Source organism: Bison bison, unplaced genomic scaffold, assembly GCF_000754665.1.
Source record: "Bison bison bison isolate TAMUID 2011002044 unplaced genomic scaffold, Bison_UMD1.0 scf7180017864048, whole genome shotgun sequence".
Taxonomy (NCBI): domain Eukaryota; kingdom Metazoa; phylum Chordata; class Mammalia; order Artiodactyla; family Bovidae; genus Bison; species Bison bison.
This window is the reverse complement of record NW_011494620.1, coordinates 6,681,541-6,699,345: the sequence shown is the minus strand read 5'-3', so window position 1 is coordinate 6,699,345 and position 17,805 is coordinate 6,681,541. Positions and strand designations below refer to the sequence as shown.

General features: G+C 35.1%; 1 long non-coding RNA gene across 4 annotated transcripts in view; it reads right to left on the bottom strand.

Moving 5' to 3' along the window:
* LOC104985487 overlaps positions 1-17,790 on the bottom strand; it is a 41,997-nt gene extending 24,207 nt beyond the window's left edge. Inside the window, exons 1-5 of one of the 4 annotated variants that reach the window (XR_824906.1) lie at positions 13,160-17,790; positions 12,344-12,557; positions 10,069-10,264; positions 8,000-8,066; positions 6,160-7,459 (exon numbers count right to left, since the gene is read on the bottom strand). This is a non-coding gene — a long non-coding RNA (uncharacterized LOC104985487). Of the gene's footprint in view, positions 1-6,159; positions 7,460-7,999; positions 8,067-10,068; positions 10,265-12,343; positions 12,847-13,159 lie in introns of those variants that run through there. The other 3 variants (XR_824904.1, XR_824903.1, XR_824905.1) reach the window with 3 other exon arrangements.
* Between the last annotated feature and the right edge of the window lie 15 nt (positions 17,791-17,805).

Sequence of the window (17,805 nt, the reverse complement as noted above, 5' to 3'; positions counted from 1 at the left end):
GATAATATACAAGGGAAGTTTATAAGGTTATAAGGTTATAAGCTGATTTCTTGAAAGAAACTCTACAAGACAGAAGGAAATGGCATGATATATTTAAAGTGATGAAAAGGAAGAACCTACAACCAAGAATACTCTACCCATCAAGATTCTTATTCAGATTTGATGGAGAAATCAAAAGCTTTCCAGACATGCAAAAGTTAAGAAAATTCAGCACCACCAAACCAGCTTTACAACAAATGCTAAAGGAACTTCTGTAGGCAGGAAACACGAGAAGGGAAAGACCTACAAAAAATAAACATAACAATTAAGAAAATGGTAATAAAATCATCCATATATATAATTACCTTAATGTAAATGGAATAAATGTACCAACCAAAAGACACAGACTGGCTGGGTGGATGAAAACAGGTGCATGTATGCACCTTCAGTTATCACATCACTCTACTTACTCGCTAAATTGTTTGTAATTATTTTATATTGTTAGGTTTATCATGCTTCCATTATGGCTTCCAATTGCAATTATTTTAATTTTTTGTCTGGTTATTGATTGAAAACTGATAAACATCTTTTACTATTGTGATTATGTAACTATTACTCATCTTAATACCACTGTATCATGATTGGTCAACAGGAAATAGTAGAATTCTATCTCACTAAAACTACCATTTAATAGAAAAACCTGTAATCATTTTTTAAAATCCAGATGCACATTAGAATTATCTTGGAATTAAAAAAAAAAAATACAAATGCCCAGGTATTGTTTTTTTTCCCCTAAAGCTCTAGATGTGATTCTAATGAGCAGCCATGTTTAAAAACAACTATATGATCTTTTATCTAGTTTTGTTTCACTTTTTCTATTTCAGTGCTCCCATATAATTTAGTTTATGTTTTCTAACTTCTCCATCTCTTATTCTTTCTCAAGCCTTTATCAAGTATAGTAGAAAAGCTCTTTTGTATATATATATATAAAATATACATACATTATATAATATATATAATATACATATTTTAGAAAACTTAGGAATTTTTGCCTGGCTAAAAAGTTTATGACATATTGGTTCCAATTGTTTGAATAAGTATGAATAGAATGCTAGGTTCCTAATTTATATTCACTCAAAGGTTAGATAGTTCCATTTATTGTGGCATCTAGTACTACTGCTAAAAGCCTAGAAAGCTTACTATGTTAGTGCTTTAAGAAATTTTTTTGAATGAAGCTTGAAACTTCTAATTCAATTCTGAGAATATAGAGAAATACTATGTTGTATAAAACACCCAGGAAATTAACATGTGATATAGTATTATTAACTAAAGTACAGATTTTGTTTAAATTTCACAATTTTATGCTAATGTTCATTATTTGGTTTCATTCCTTATTCAAGATTCCATATTGTATTTAGTTGCATTGAGCAGCTTCAGTTGCATGCAACAAATTCTCTTTTCATTTTTATTCTGTTACACATATTTTCTAATTTTCCTTGTTATGGCTTCTTAGATACACTCATCCTTTAAAAGTGGACATTTATTTTCCAAACACATGGAGTTATCAAAGTATCTTTGATATTAGTTACTCATTTTGCTATTAATTTCTCATTTAAATGCTTTCTTCTGTGCAATCACCTTCTGTGTTTTTTCAGTCTTTTAACTTTATTGAGGCTTTCAATGGCTAAGTCAAAGATCTCTCGGTAATTGTTACATTACACTTGAAAATATGAGGGTTATTTTCAAATATCTTTTGATATAGATTTCTAACGAGGCAGAAAGGTCCCACTGAGATTTTTTGAACTCGGATCACTAGATTCAGAGTCCAGAGTGCTCACCATTACACCATGGAACCCCCCTTGATATATATATATATAGATTTCTAACATAATTCTTCAGTGGTAAGAGAACAGACTCTGTATGATTTCAATACTTTTAGACCATTAAATTTTTGTACCTTGTTTTATGTCCCTGAATATGTTCCAGTGTCTCCTGGTTTATAGTCTATGGGAACTTGAATAGAATTTGTATCCTGCTGTTGTGTGAAAATTGTATAAATCTTAATTATGTTGAATTGGTTCATAGTATTTCTCAGGTCTACTATATCCTTCTACTTTTCTGTCTGTTCATTCTATTAATTTTTGAGAGTTTGATACTGAAGCTCCAACTAAAAATCTTAATTATCTACTTAAAAGAATAATTATAACATATAGTGGAACTATATGTAACTTTGGAAAATTCTTAAAGAGATGGGACACCAGACCACTTTACCTGCCTCCTGAAAAATCTTCATGCAGGTCAAGAAGCAACAGTTAGAATTGGACATGGAACAACAGAGGCAGTTCCAAATCGGGAAAGGAGTACATCAAGGCTGTATATTGTCACCCTGCTTATTTAACTTCTATGCAGAGTACATCATGTGAAATGCCAGGCTGGATGAAGCACAAGCTGGAATCAAGACTGCTGGGAGAAATAGCAATAACCTCAGATACGCAGATGACACCACTCTTACAGCAGAAAGCAAAGAACTAAAGAGCCTCTTGATGAAAGTGAAAGAGGAGAGTGAAAAAGCTGGCTTAAAACTCAACATTCAGAAAACTGAAATCATGGCATCCAGTCCTATCACTTCATGGCAAATAGAGGGAAACAATGGAAACAGTGACAGACTTTTTCACTCAGATGGTGATTGCAGCCATGAAATTAAAAGATGCTTGCTCATTGGAAGAAAAGCTATGACCAACCTAGATAGCATATTAAAAAGCAGAGACATTACTTTACCAACAAAGGTCCATCTAGTCCAAGCTATGGTTTTTCCAGTAGTCATGTATGGATGTGAGAGTTGGACTATAAAGAAAGCTAAGCACTGAAGAACTGATGCTTTTGAACTGTGGTGTTGGAGAAGACTCTTGAGAGTCCCTTGGACTGCAAGGAGATCCAACCAGTCCATGCTAAAGGAATTCAGTCCTGAATATTCATTGGAATGACTGATGCTGAAGCTGAAACTCCAATACTTTGGCCACCTGATGCAAAGAACTAACTCATTGGAATAGACCCTGATGCTGGGAAAGATTGAAGGCAGAAGGAGATGGGGACGACAGAGGGTGAGATAGTTGGATGGCATCACCGACTCAATGGACATGAGCTTGAGCAAGCTCCGGGAGTTGGTGAAGGACAGGGAAGTCTGGCGTGCTGCAGTTCATGGGGTTGCAGAGAGTAGGACACGATTGAGCAACTGAACTGAACTGATATGTAACTTGTTCTTTTTCTAAGTCTCCTGTAAATGTGTCATAATTTCATAATTTAAACACTAAAAAAAAAATAATAAAAAATAGAGCACCAAGTACTTTGCACATAAAAGGGTTAAAAAATGTTGAGTGGAAGCAGTTGAGCACCATTTTAAAAAGTACAAACTCATTCATTCAAAAACATCTGTTAAACATTTGCTGGACACTAAGTTTTCAGATTTAAAACAAGGGTAAAACAAAAATCCTTATTCTTAATGAACTTATATTCAAGTGAGAAACTGTATCATCATAACAGCAAAAATTAGAAATAAACTCAGAGTTCATCAATAGACAATGGATAAATTATGGGCCACAGTGAAATACTGTGCAGCCTTTAAAATGAATGAGACAGCAATTTATAAACTAAGAAGGAAGGATTATCAAACATTTATAAGTTGAAAATCAAGGTGTAAGACAATGTATAAAGTAAAAAAATATATTTCTACTTTATGTACAGTATGTAGTTTCCATTTGTAGAAAAATACACACACACACATATATATATATATATATTCAGGAATTTTCAGCAAAGATATGGTCACCTGTGGAGAAAGAACTAAGTGAATGTGCTTTAAATGTAGGAGGAAGACTTACTTTTCACCAGACCAGGTAGGTCTTTTTTAAAAAGGGAAGAAAAGCCATGCCTGAAAGATTATGTGTAGATACCAGGGTTAGGGGACTGCTTTGGCATAGGATGGCCTATTATCTCATACTGATCCAAATTTTACCCTACCATCTTTCCTGTGAAATCCTTACACTTAGCAAAGGAATTACATTCCAGAAACTTCTAGTAATTATTTATAGATTTGTGTACCAAGCTATAGGGAAGAAAGATCTTTTCAGAAGTCTCCTAGTAGTACCTCAAGAGGTTATGTATAATGGAAAAGAGAAAAATACTTCAAGACCAGTAATGTTAAAGTTAGCAACTGAAAATAATGACCCAAATAAGAAAAAAAAAAAAGCCTTATGAATGAGTGTTTTGTTTTTGGTAGTACTCTTCTCTTTACCGCAGAAAAGTCAACTTAATTGTTTTAGTCTGCCATCTTAGTTTTGGGGATATGTCTGGTCTGGTTTTCTCACTAGCATATTCTAGAGTACAATATTTCCATTCTGCTAAGTTTTGGGGAGTGTGTGATTTAACTAGCTGAGTAAAGTTGGCATGGCTATATATGTAACACTGTTTAATTTTCTATAGTGCTTTGCTGAGAAGATTATTAAAGACTGATAACTGGTTAAAAGAATAGTGAAGCAAAAATACTGTGACTACAGATTGGCAAAGAATAAGACAGGAAATGTTTAAATTGCTATTAATGTGTTCTTAGTCATTAAACTTGTAGAAACTAGCTTGAGATGAGAAATAAAATGTTCTCTTTAGCTGAAACTCCAAACTTTGGCCACTTCATGCGAAGAGCTGACTCACTGGAAAAGACTCTGATGCTGGGAGGGATTGGGGGCAGGAGGAGAAGGGGACAACAGAGGATGAGATGGCTGGATAGCATCACCGACTTGATGGACGTGAGTCTGAGTGAACTCCGGGAATTGGTGATGGACAGGGAGGCCTGGCGTGCTGCAATTCATGGGGTTGCAAAGAGTTGGACATGACTGAGCTACTGAACTGAACTGAATAGAAACATTACCCATGGAAACATGTAAAATACATATATTTAATTAATTCAGTCAGAAAATATTTATTGACATTGTATGCTAAATACTCTTCCAGACACTGAGGATACTGCAAGGAGCAAAACAAGGTCTTCCCTTCTAGAGCTTACTACAAGTACAAGTCATAACATTGACGATGGGTTTAAATTAACTTAGGCTTTTAATTAAATAGTTCCTCAAAAGACATGGGTTCACAATCCGGCGGTTTTTAGAATGAGATAAATTATCAAAATTTAAAAATTATATATCATTGACTAGGAAAAGTGTACTTTCAGAGTGGATTGAGTTTCTTATTTTAGTAAATATTTTAAAGATGATATCTGGAGCCATGTCTGTCAAGATTATCTCAGTAAGTCTCTTGTCTTCACTCCAACAAAGAGTGGGGCATGATGAGTAAGACATCAACATGCACAAAAAACTGGGTCTTGTTTTAGAAAGGGGGGCAGGCACACGGTTGGAAGCAAACAGGGATGTGTTAGATGCACCACAGACAAATTCAAACTCTTGCCTGATTTAGGGGAAACAGAAGACTTTAACTTATTCATATGGGTATCACTTAACTTCTTGACTGAACTGATCATAAGAAAATCATAAGAAATTATAAGAAAATAATGGCAGAAGTTTGTGTTGGTCAACCAAACTGAAAACTCTGGTGATCAAATCACAGACTCGTAACCGTCCATCTCAGATACATAGGGAAGAATCATCACCAAGCATGGTTTGTCCATCTAGTTGGGCTTCCCTCATTCTCCCACTTACGTTTGTTTCAGCCTCTTTCTATCACCTAAAGTTTCGTTTCTGATAAGGCACTAAGGATTTTAGCTTATTCTTGAATCTCAACAATGTAAACTTTTAAGTGGCTGGAAGTTCTTCCTAAAAAAATTTTCTGAAAAGGAGCTCTAGTGTTGAATTTTATTCTTGAATTTAACATACAAGTCATAATTGCAAAGAATTCTGAGTTATGTTAAAGTCAAACTTAATTTGAACTGCTTCCCTAATAGCTCAGTTGGTAAAGAATCCACCTGCAATGCAGGAGACCCTGCTTCGATTCCTGGGTTGGGAAGATCCACTGGAGAAGGGGTAAGCTACCCACTCCAGTATTCTTGGGCTTCCCTTGTGGCTCAGTTGGTAAAGAATCTGCCTGCAATGTGGGAGACTTGGGTTCAATCCCTGGGTTGGGAAGATCCCTTGGAGAAGGGATACGCTACCCACTCTAGTATTCTGGCCTGGAGAATTCTATGGACTGTAAAGTCCATGGCATCACAAAGAGTTGGACATGACTGAGTGACTTTCACTTCAAAATATACGTGAAATCAGGAGTCTGAAGTAATATAAATGGTCAAGGGAAAGCAGTTTGAGAAATATATGACTTAGGGAATTGTAAGCTGTTTCTAATTTGTCTTGTATGCTGTTTATATCTAACAAATATCAGCTCAGTTATATACATCTTTGTATTGGTTTTCTATCATGAACAACAGAAATGGTCACATTACCAGAGACCTTGGTGAAATAATAAAAGACTTGCTAAGACTTTTAAATATCCCATATTCTACTGTTATTTTTCTTCTGTGTTGGGGAAGTTTACTCTGTAACAGCACATTAAGCAATGCAGAAGGCAGTAAGAGGAAATTTTTAAAAGGAAATTTGGGAAATTTTATTACCTTCCTGGAGCTATTGAACCCATGGAAAACACCAGTGTAACATCAAACTTAGTGTTTTAAGCAAAAGTTTAAGAAGTAAAGAGATGAGATGAAAATATATTACTATAAGTTACTTAATTTCTGGAATATCAACAATATCATAAAAACATAATTGCTCACCAGCTTTGTCCCTGAACTACACTTTTTGAATTGTTAGGTCTTCTATTGGATCTATTAGAGATAAAAAGTTTGGTACAAATTTCACCAAAAGACTCATCATCTCAAAATTATTAAGCTTAGAAAATGCCTTAATATTTATCTAAGCAATGAGGTCAATCCAACCCCTCAAATATTTTAATAGATAAAAAGCTAACCCCTTACATGGTGAATGGGAAATGAGTATTAAGCATGACACACAATAAATAAGCAACAAAGTACAGCAGAATAAATAGGACTTAATTCCCCAAACTGAAATATGCCTAAGACTTAATCACAGAGTTTTCTGTACCTTCAGGTTTCACACCAACACCTCAAATCCAGAAATGATTGTTTTAAAGTGGCTTTTTTTACTCTGCCAGTTGAGTAAAACACACCAACTACCAAGTGTTTGTATTTCATGTTACTTTTCTCATTTCACACTCTGGTAAGAATGTGAGTATCTTTGGGTTCCCAAGCTGGAAGCCAAATAGGAGAGGTTTATCTTACCCTTCTTGTAAAAACGCCCCAAGAAAGTCTGGTTGCAATGTCTGCGGTTCCATGAATTCTTTTAAGATGAGGACTGGGATTGTGCTTCATACTGGTCTTTATATTCCCCCACAGTGCCAAACAGTGGAGGTGAATATACAGTGGAGGTGATGAATAGATTCAGGGGATTAGATCCAGTGAACAGAGTCCCTGAAGAACAATGGACAGAGGTTTGTAATACTGTACAGGAGGCAGCTAACAAAAGTCCATGGGGTTGCAAAGACTCGTACACGACTTGGCAACTGAACAGCAGTGATAGACATCTAACACTCTTACTGAACTCAAGTGAAAAATTTGGAACACTATAGTCTCAGTAAACATCCACTTGGAAAAACAAGAATTACAGTAGATTCAAAGACAAGTGATATTTTACATGAAGAGTCTGAATGAGTTGATTCAAGTTAAAGACTACAGAAAGAAACCCATGGTATTTGTCTATGAGAAGTTTATATGGGTAACCACACAAAAATCGAGATGTATATAGATATATATAGATGTATATAGAAGTACTAAGTAGTTGAAAGTTATGCAAAATTATACATTTAAAATAGCCAAGCCAAACTAGGATATACCATAATATGCTAATGAAAGTGTAATGCTACAAGAATGCTTAGTAATTAAATATATTAAAGGAATACAAGTTCAGAATGAATGTTACATGACTACAGTCAATATTAAATCTTGACTTACCTCCATAATTTAGAAGTCATGAAAAGATAGTAGAAGTCATCAGACCTGGCATGTAAGTCAGATGTAACTAGGATGGAAACATAGAAACAAATGTTCCCAGTTCTGGATAACTTGAAGACATAGGTTCATTGAATTTGGATTAATCAAATGGTTCAAAGATTTAGGTAAAAGGGTCTAAAAGATTCTAGTATATTCAGAAGATATATTACTGAGTTTTTAAAAGGCTATTTTGGAAGCACATGTTAATACTTTAGGTTTCCTTACATATCATTAAAGTAGAATATATTAGAAATTTAAAATGTAGAGTAATATATTTCTGTCTCATGATGGGCATGTAATTACTTGGGAAACCAATCAAGACACTTTGACTTTCTAAATAGGAATCCTATAAAGCAAGGTCTAACTTCTAGAAAACCAGATTACTACTTTCAATTAATTAAAAAATTTTTTTTGCTTGGTCACTTTTTAAATTTCTGGGTGCAATTTAAGCAGTATTGAATCTCTATTTGATTATTTTGGCTAACGCTTTTCTTCAGAAGCAAACCCAATTTAGGGCGAAAGGAGAAAATGTTTTCAACCTCTTAGCTTAATCTCCTCTTAACTGTTTTTCTCCATCAAAAACAAGTATTTAAATAAGGAATCTCAATTATCTAAACCTATTTTGACCATCTTCTGGAATTTCTTGTTATATCTCTTTTGAAATGCCACAGTTGCTGTCTTGGAAAACTTGTCTTCCTGGTTTTCAAACTTCTGTTTATTATTACAATTCTTCAGCCAGAATGCCAGGCCTTTGTGCTGCACTGTTTCTTGAAATTGGAGACCAGCACATTTCCCACAATTTAATTACATGCTTTTCCATTTGAGAAATTAAAGTTATGTCAATTTTACAGTTTTAACTGACTGAATTGTTTACACTTTAAGCTCTCAATTTCATTCCTTCAGTGTAACAGTGGGAAAGATTTTGTTTAGTGAATAGAAGCAAAGGGAAGGTTCAAGAATATGAACACATTTTAGTTATTGACTTTCATAACTGATACAAGTGTAGGAATTTTCCTAAAGACAGAAGCTTGAGATATGACACTCGAAGAAAAAAAAGGTTTTAATTTCATTTTGGAAATGTTTATTTAAGACTACATACCCAAATATTTTTTTTACATAAATGTAGGTGTTTATGTATTTCTTTTTAAAAGAAAGGGATATATTGGCTTTAATAAAGATCTTTAGTTAGCTTGTCTACCCGTATCAGCTTTGAATGGGTAACTGACACTGCCTCTCCAGCCAGACTTTTACACAGAATTCTAGTTCTGTATATTCAGTGACTTTTAATCAAAGCAATTCCAAAAGAATGCCTGGATATCATTTTAAATTCAATATTACAAAAATGGACTCAACGTCTTTCTTTCTCAAATTAGTTTTTCTTAACTCTCTTCTTTCAGTGATACTATCATTGTCTTCCAGGACAGAAAACGTTACTTTTGACACCCACTTTTATTCAACTCATTACGATGTTGTGCAATTTTTTTCTTTTGAAATATCTTAAATTTATTCTTATCTCCATTTTCATTGTCAGTATTCTGTTCAGGTTTTCTTCACTCCTAGATCACCACAGTAGTCACATGCCCAGTTTTGTTGCCAACAGACTTTCTTAGAATCCTTCTGTATACAGTAGAGCTGGATTTAATTTCTAAAAATTCCATTATTTTATGTTTTTATTATTTTGGTTTCAAGAGGCCATAACATCTCCCTATTCCTTGCTCTATCAAGACTAAAGTCCCCTAATTTGCCTAATATCTAGGCCAAGGCCCAGTGACTTAGTTCTAACCTAGTTATCTAAATTCATGTGACCTTTGCCTTGGGTCTTAAGGCAAAGGTCCCAAGTTACTTTTGGGGGAATACTGCATTCTATTTTGGCTTAGGATCTTACCCACAAACCAGAAAAGTCCAGTACTTGACAACTCAAAGCATCTTAATTTACAAGCGTACAGGCCACAAATTACAAAATGAAGACATTTTTTACTGAGTCAGCAGAGACATCTGTCTAATGCCCCTGCAATTCCCTAGTTACTTACAGTTTTGAACTGAGGAGATCATCACATGTGGCCTTTATTGCCTTTTACTAGAACGAGCTGTTGTCTGGCACTTTGCTCTGTATGGACAATGTCTGTTTTCTGCTTCTGGTCTCAGTCCTTTCTCCACATGGTCTAGTACACAAGATACGATTTTTTTTTTTTTTGATGGGGGCAGTGGTGATGTCAAAATAAGTGCCTAGAAAACAGGTCATAATGCAAATCAGTATAAAGGGGAAACTGCTTCACCATGGGAATCATTATTTAATTGCTGGTTGAATTCCTGACTGCTGGCTAAATATGTCTGGTAAATATGTCAACCTCCCTCAAAGCCAAATCAAACCCAAAAGCAACATTAGACTTTTCAAAAAAAATGTAATTTATATATAGGTTTTGGAAATCAGACAAAAATGTCCTATAGGTTTTATATAAAAGCTCTAAGGGTACATAAAAATAAATCCTTATCACATTATAACTTAAATGTCCTAGCAGAAAACAAACAAGTTCCATATTTGATCCACAATTTTTTCTTTTATTTCTGAAAGCTTTTTTCAAGTGATTTGGATAGTCTTTTATAAAATTGTCCAAGAAAGTTTATAAGAAAACCCATTTCAGTCAATAAAGTAGCTCTAGTAAGCAGAGGGATTCAGAAGCATACCATTAACTCTAATCACTTTAAAGCATTGTAGCAGATGTTCAATAGTTATTTTTGTGATTATAGTAATGCTGGCTCTCGGAATTTTTTTTTCTGAGAAGTATCTTTTAACGTAAGGACTTTTCATTCTACTTGCATCTCCCGTCTCCTCAGGGTGTGCACGTGTGCTTAGTGGCTCAGTTTTGTGTCCTACTCTTTTAAGGCCCCACAGACTGTAGTTCGCCAGGCTTCTCTGTCCATGGGATTTCCCAGGCAAGAATACTGGAGTGGGTTGCCATTTCCGTCTCCAGGGGGTCTTCCTGACCCAGGGATCAAACTCGCATCTCATGCATTACAGGAGGATTCTTTACTGCTAAGCCACTGGGAGAGCCTCATCTCCTCAGTGAAGTGAAAGCCGCTCAGTCGTGTCTGACTCTTTGCAACCCCATGGACTAGTCCCTGGAATTCTCCAGACCAGAATACTGGAGTGGGTAGCTGTTCCCTTCTTCAGGGGATCTTCCCAACCCAGGGATGGAACCCAGGTCTCCTGCATTGCAGGAGGATTCTTTACCAGCTGAGCCACCAGGGAAGTCCATCTCCTCAGAGACAACAAATAAAAGCCAATAGGATACGGTTAAATTATACTTTCTTGGAAAGTTTTAGATCATCAGCTAGATCACTAATAGCCTCAAAGTTTCGTAGGACTTCTAAATTACCAGGTAAGAGCCTGGGCATTTTTATATTTATGTAGCTGGTATTCAGCCTTTCCAGAACATACTGTCTCCAAATTACTACTGATTTTCAGCAATCAATTGGCATTTATCAAGCATCTTGCAGAGTATATAATGAAAAATAAAATAGATGGACCGTCCCATGGTCAGATTTCATTAGAATCACTTCTTAGGCATTTTAACTGGGTTAGGATGTTACCTGGGAGAGGTGCCAAATAAACTAATCTGTGCTAATGTGTTTAAAAAAAAACAAAACCCTCTACCCATAAAGAAGGATGTATTAATTGTTCTAGGGCAGGTATAGGAGCAAAAAAGAGAGAAACAATATTTCTGTATGAGGAGAAAAGTGAACTGGGAAAATTTCATGCAGGGGCTAGATACCCTAAAAATATTTAGATAGCTAAAGATGAGGGAAAGCACATCCTAAGAGTAAATAATTTGAGCTAAGGGTGGATGAAAATTAGAGGTTTGGAAAAGGAGTAATGTTTTTATTTGGCTTAACAACAGTACTACAGTATTAACTCATAATCATTTCTGTAGTGGTAAAGTCAATCTCAACTGGGCAAAAAGTATCCCTGACAGTAGGCTTTTGGCCATGCAACCTCTTCCTCTCAAGATTTCTCACTTGATTTGCTGAATTAAAGGCCTAGACTGCCCAATGTTTAGGGTAATCCGATCTAACTTAAGCCTAGGCTTCCTTCTAATATTTCTTACAACTCATGTTTTATTTTCCTTCAGATCACATTTTTATTTTTCAAGAGACTGCAGGCAATCTGAATACTCTCTTTTTCTTCAATTAGAAATTAGGGCACATTATGCAGAGGAAGGAAAACAATCTCAAACATGTACACTTACTTCCCTACCATCTCCCCAAGAACCAATCTGTTTTAAAACTGCAACTACTCTTCCTTACCTGATCATGACTTTCTTCATGTTTTCTGCACTAAGTCTCCAATTCTTTCATTTCATTGAGTTAATCCTATCTATTTTTCAATAGATAGGAGCTTATTTTCCACCTCCTCTAAGAAGTCTTTTCCATTGTCTAGATCCACATTTTCTTTGAGGTTCTACTGCGCACTTCAAGTTCGTAAGACAGACTTTACACTCCACTCTTCTCTAGTTGTTTCCTGTAAGTCAGTACAATATTACCAGCTAGGCTAAAAGTTCTTTGCAGACAGTGACCATCTTTTTTAGACTATTGTGAAGTACTGGGCATAGAATAGGTCTTTAATAATAAAAGATCATCTCACTTGAAAAATGTAAACAGAAAACTTTTAAGGCATTTTAAGAATTATTTTAATAGCTTTTTGATGGGATGAAATTATATTCACTCTTATTTATAAACCTCACGGAGAAGGCAATGGCAGACCACTCCAGTACTCTTGCCTGCAAAATCCCATGGACGGAGGAGCCTGGTAGGCTGCAGTCCATGGGGTCGCTATGAGTTGAGCACCTGAGTGACTTCATTTTCACTTTTTACTTTCCTGCACTGGAGAAGGAAATGGCAACCCACGCCAGTGTTCTTGCCTGGAGAATCCCAAGGACGGGGGAGCCTGGTGGGCTGCCGTCTATGGGGTCGCAGAGTCGGACACGACTGAAGCAACTTAACAGCAGCAGCAGCATAGACCTCAAATTATCACCATGTCAGATTTTTACACTATTCAAAAATAGATTTGCATATGAATAAAACTGTCCTGCTCTACTTTGGTAAGGTATATAACATACATACACATGTTATGTACATAACCATGATCAAAACCAGTCGCCATTCTTGGGATTTCCCTGGTGGTCCAGTGCTTTTGACTCTGCACTTCCACTGCAGGCGGCACGGGTTCGATCCATGGGTTCCCTGATTGGGGAAATAAGATCCTTCATGCCACACAGCCCAGAACAAAACATAGCAGCCATTCTTGATAATCCAATTCCTTCTGATACAATTTCTTGCAATAGGAGATTTACAAGTATTAATACTTGGTTGTGGCCTTGCTTACAGCCAATAGATTAAATCAAAAGGTTTGAAATTTGAATCCTTTAGACTGTACACATTTCAAGTGTGTTGTCAAACACAATGTAATTTTGTTTAGTTTGAAATAAAGTGAAATTTTGCTTAAAGGAAACTGGAATTCTTCAAATTGAATCCACCTGAATTTGTCTCTTGAACTCTATTTCAAGAAAAAAGTCAACTTTAAGAAAAATTATAACCAAACACCCTTTGGACATTATGGCTTAAAACACATTAAATACTACTCTTGAAACTTCTATACCTATTATAATATTTTATATGACTCGATCCTTACATAAAATTTAACATTCAGCATATTGCTTAAGACAAAATATACTGAAATTTTATAATTTTTATTACTGCTTTACAAAATATTCAAACAAGGTTTAAGGTCATTGTAAACGCCAGTTGAATAAATATCCAGTACTTTCATATTGTCCCATTAATTCAATTAAATGCTGTATCTGATAAACATTAAAATTTTTTCTTATTTTTTAAAAATGTGTGTGTGCCTCTCCTTCTCCAAGTTTCCATGGAGCTGTTTTTCTTTCTGTTGGCTATGTTTCATATAGTCAAGGATACAATCTGACAAAAGTGTGGGGAAAAAAATCTAAAATTTTTTCTAGAATGGAAAAGGTAAATATATAATATCCAAAATTCTAAGGTGATAACTGAGGTTTCTACCTAAGTCTGCAAGATTAATGAGTAACATGTCAGTGTACAGAATTATTTATAAAATAAATACATTGTAGACTGACTCTGTCCTAGGATTATATATATAAAAAAAAAGGACAAGACAGACCTTTTACTTAAAATTTACAGTGAGACTTGAAGAGAGCAATTTACTTAAGGTCACACAACTTTAAGCCAAGCCAATTTTTAAGTATTTGAATATGACCACATTTAACTTCTCTAGGATAGGACAGTTTAAGCTTCTGTTTACATTGTCATTCCCCTGGCAAAATAACCAAGCGATACTAAACACTTCTTTAGGACAACATTCACAAATAGGAACTTTATTATACTAAATTATAACTTTTTGTTCTGCTTCATTTCATGATCTTCAAATCAGTGGGAAAACTTATGTTTCTCCTACATGCTTAATTATCATCTAAATCAAATTCATTTTGATGACACTGAAGAGACTAGTATCAGAGGCAAATGCCTCTGAATAAAATAACTTGAATGAATAAATAGCGCTACATACATTACTGAATGAGATTCAAGTGATGGAAGTTTCATTGTTTGAGACTTAAAAATGAGGACAAAATGAGAGAAAATAACTTACAGATTCTCATGTCTAGAATCATCAAATTAATCTAATGGACATTTTCATCCCTAACTTATTTCTTGATTTTCTACATTATTCTTAATTCTTTTTTTTTTTATTCTTAATTCTTATAGGAATCCTAATCCTGAATTATTCCTTTTTAGAAAGACTTAGATTATTGCAATTTCTTTTCCTTAGGAGCCAGTAACAGAACCAAACACATAGTCTAAAAAGATTTACTCTAGAAAAATTTTGTTTCTAGAAGTTTCATATTTTCAACTATGAGAAATTAAATACAAAACTACTGAATATTAAAAGTAAACATTTAGAAAACAGAGGTTGTAAAGTTGTAAGACTGTTGATAACAGAATTCTAAAAATTCTGACTTACCACCATGTTAAACAAATCAGATTGATTCAATATTAATTTAAATGTTTATGGGAAATCTACTCCATGTCAGGTATGTTTTCAGTTTAATTTTAAAGTTCTTATATGCATAAGGAAATTGTTACTTGAAATACATCAGATATCACAATAAAATTACACATTTCTACACATGAACAAATGAAAACTACAAAAATTTAAAATAGCAGTTTCATATAAAAAGGTTATCATACTAAGACAGGAAATGAAACAAGATGAAAAGTAAACTTTGCCAAAATAAGGAATTTTCATACTAGATTGAAGACAAGGTTATATGCTGATTTCATCATTCCCATGCTTCCTTTCGCAGGTCTCTGGATAAATTCCATTGAGCAGTTATCTATTTAAAGGTAACTAACGGTTGCCATGTGTTGTATTTAGAATCTTGATGTCAAAATCCTAAACTAATGCAACAGTATCTTAGGCTTTTTCCTTATTTAAAAATGAGGGTATTATTGGCAGTGAGCAATTAATTTTAGAAAACATCTTAAAAATAAATCTCAGAGTGCAGACCTATCAGGAATATTATCGATGAACAGGTCTGTTAATTATAAAACACCCCAATATTTGGTAGGTCATGCCTAGTTTGGAAGGCATTTTAACCATGAAGAGTGAGAGACCATTATGCAAAATCAATCTGAGAGCAAGCAGAGTATTATAAGGCTAGAACTTCAGTTAATTTGGGAATATATTTGGGTCCTCCAAATGAAAGTAGAGTCCAGAAGTCAGATGATTTCCCAATTCAGGGTCAAGCAGCTGAATGCCATGAATTTAGGCAGGCAGCATTTAGAGGCTGAGTACTGTGTGTTCAGGAAGCTGGTTAAAGTTAGAGTCTGGGAGATCAGCAAGAAAAGAACACGAAGACAGTGCTAGGAAAAAAGGTCACACCCTATGACCTCAGTGGCAAAGATGAAAGTGAAAACTGTTTATTGATGAGGAACAGAGACAGTCATAAATAGTTGTTATGGTTGAATTCTTACATACAAACTAATATAACTTCATTGGTGTAAGCAAGGTTGATTTGGATTTGGCTGTCTTAAGCAATGGAGCGTAGGGTCAGTCAGGTGAATGATAAAGTGGGGAAAATAGCCATCAAATAATTTTAATACTTTTAAAATTACTTAATATTTTATAAAACCCCAAATCTTGAGATGGAAACAGAGCTAACTGGAATTCCTGACCTCCATAATGCTTTCTTGTAACACTTCAGGAAGAACATCTCAGAAGCCACTTCAACCTACCACACAGTTTTCCTAAGACTTACATCAGGTATACTGTCAAAGTTTATTACCTAGAAGACAAAACACACTCTGTGAAATTCTTTATGCCTTAACTAATGCATCATCTCAGTAAGAGATAAAGAGCCTTCACAGACTTACTTTATGTATAAAATATAAAACTTATTAGCTGGGAAGAACTATTTCATGTTTCTCATTTCTCTTTCCCTGTGATCCTTCAATGAAACTGTGATACTGGTGATCTGGAAATACATTTGATCTAATTGATCTTAGGAAAATTCTACTGAAAGGATCTAACTTCTGGCTATCTAACAAGCCAGTTGTTTTGAGTAGTCATCCTAATATTGGTATCAATGCATTATTGCTATCAATGCATTCAACAATTATGAAGGGAATTAACATGATATTGAGTGCTCCATGAGATTATGGGCTCACTAAATGGGCTAAGATAGTCTGGGCTCAAGCCTATTAGGCTTATAGGCTAATCATAGAGAAATAAGGGAAATAATCACAATATGATGTAACATAAGCAATAATGAAATGACTATAGGGATGACAGTAGAAAAGGGAGTTGTTAATTTTGTGTGTGTGTGTGTGAAGAGGGTGGGAGGAGGTCGCCCTTCAGAGACAATACCCCAGAGTATTTCTGAAGGCTCAGTGAGAACCTGTGATACTGCCTAGAATTGCTCTATAGGACAGAATGAAGTTAATGATGATAAAGCCGGCCAGAAGCCCTTTAAATTGACATGAAATACAAAGAAAATGGTATGTTTCACAGCTTAGGATAATCTGCAAAATAAGTTTACAACTTAAATGTATAATTTTTCTGCAGCCTTCTAGTTACAAAAGTTCTATTTTCTCTTAGATTTTGATTAGCTTCTCAAGAGACACATGAAGTGAGATAACAATGCTGTTTGATGCTAGGATGCCTTAATAGCAGTACAACCAAATATGACCTATAGATTTGCAGACTTGCTGTGGACAGTTAGGTGGGGCAGTTTTCTCAGAGCTGGACACTGCTATTAAGGGCTGACACACAAAAACCCAGGTCCAGTGTTACCAGAACACCACTCTCAGAGAATGTGTCCTTGCAGTGTGATAGTAGCAGTATCATGGAGTACTTCAGAAGTTAATTTGTGCTTAGTATAGTACTTCCACATACAAATCTATCTTATCATTCTTCAGAAAGTGTAACTGTCACTTTGAGCCTTTTAGGGCTTAACTTCCACTTTGTCTCCTCTATCTCTTGTTAACTATAGGACAGAGGTTGTAGTTCATTCAGTATGAGCTCTGCAATCAAACTGAACTTCAATTCTGACTCCCCCTTTAACTAGTTCTGTGACAGTAGGCAGTCTACTTGGAGAAGGCAGTGGCACCCCACTCCAGTACTCTTGCCTGGCAAATCCCATGGACAGAGGAGCCTGGTAGGCTGCAGTCCATGG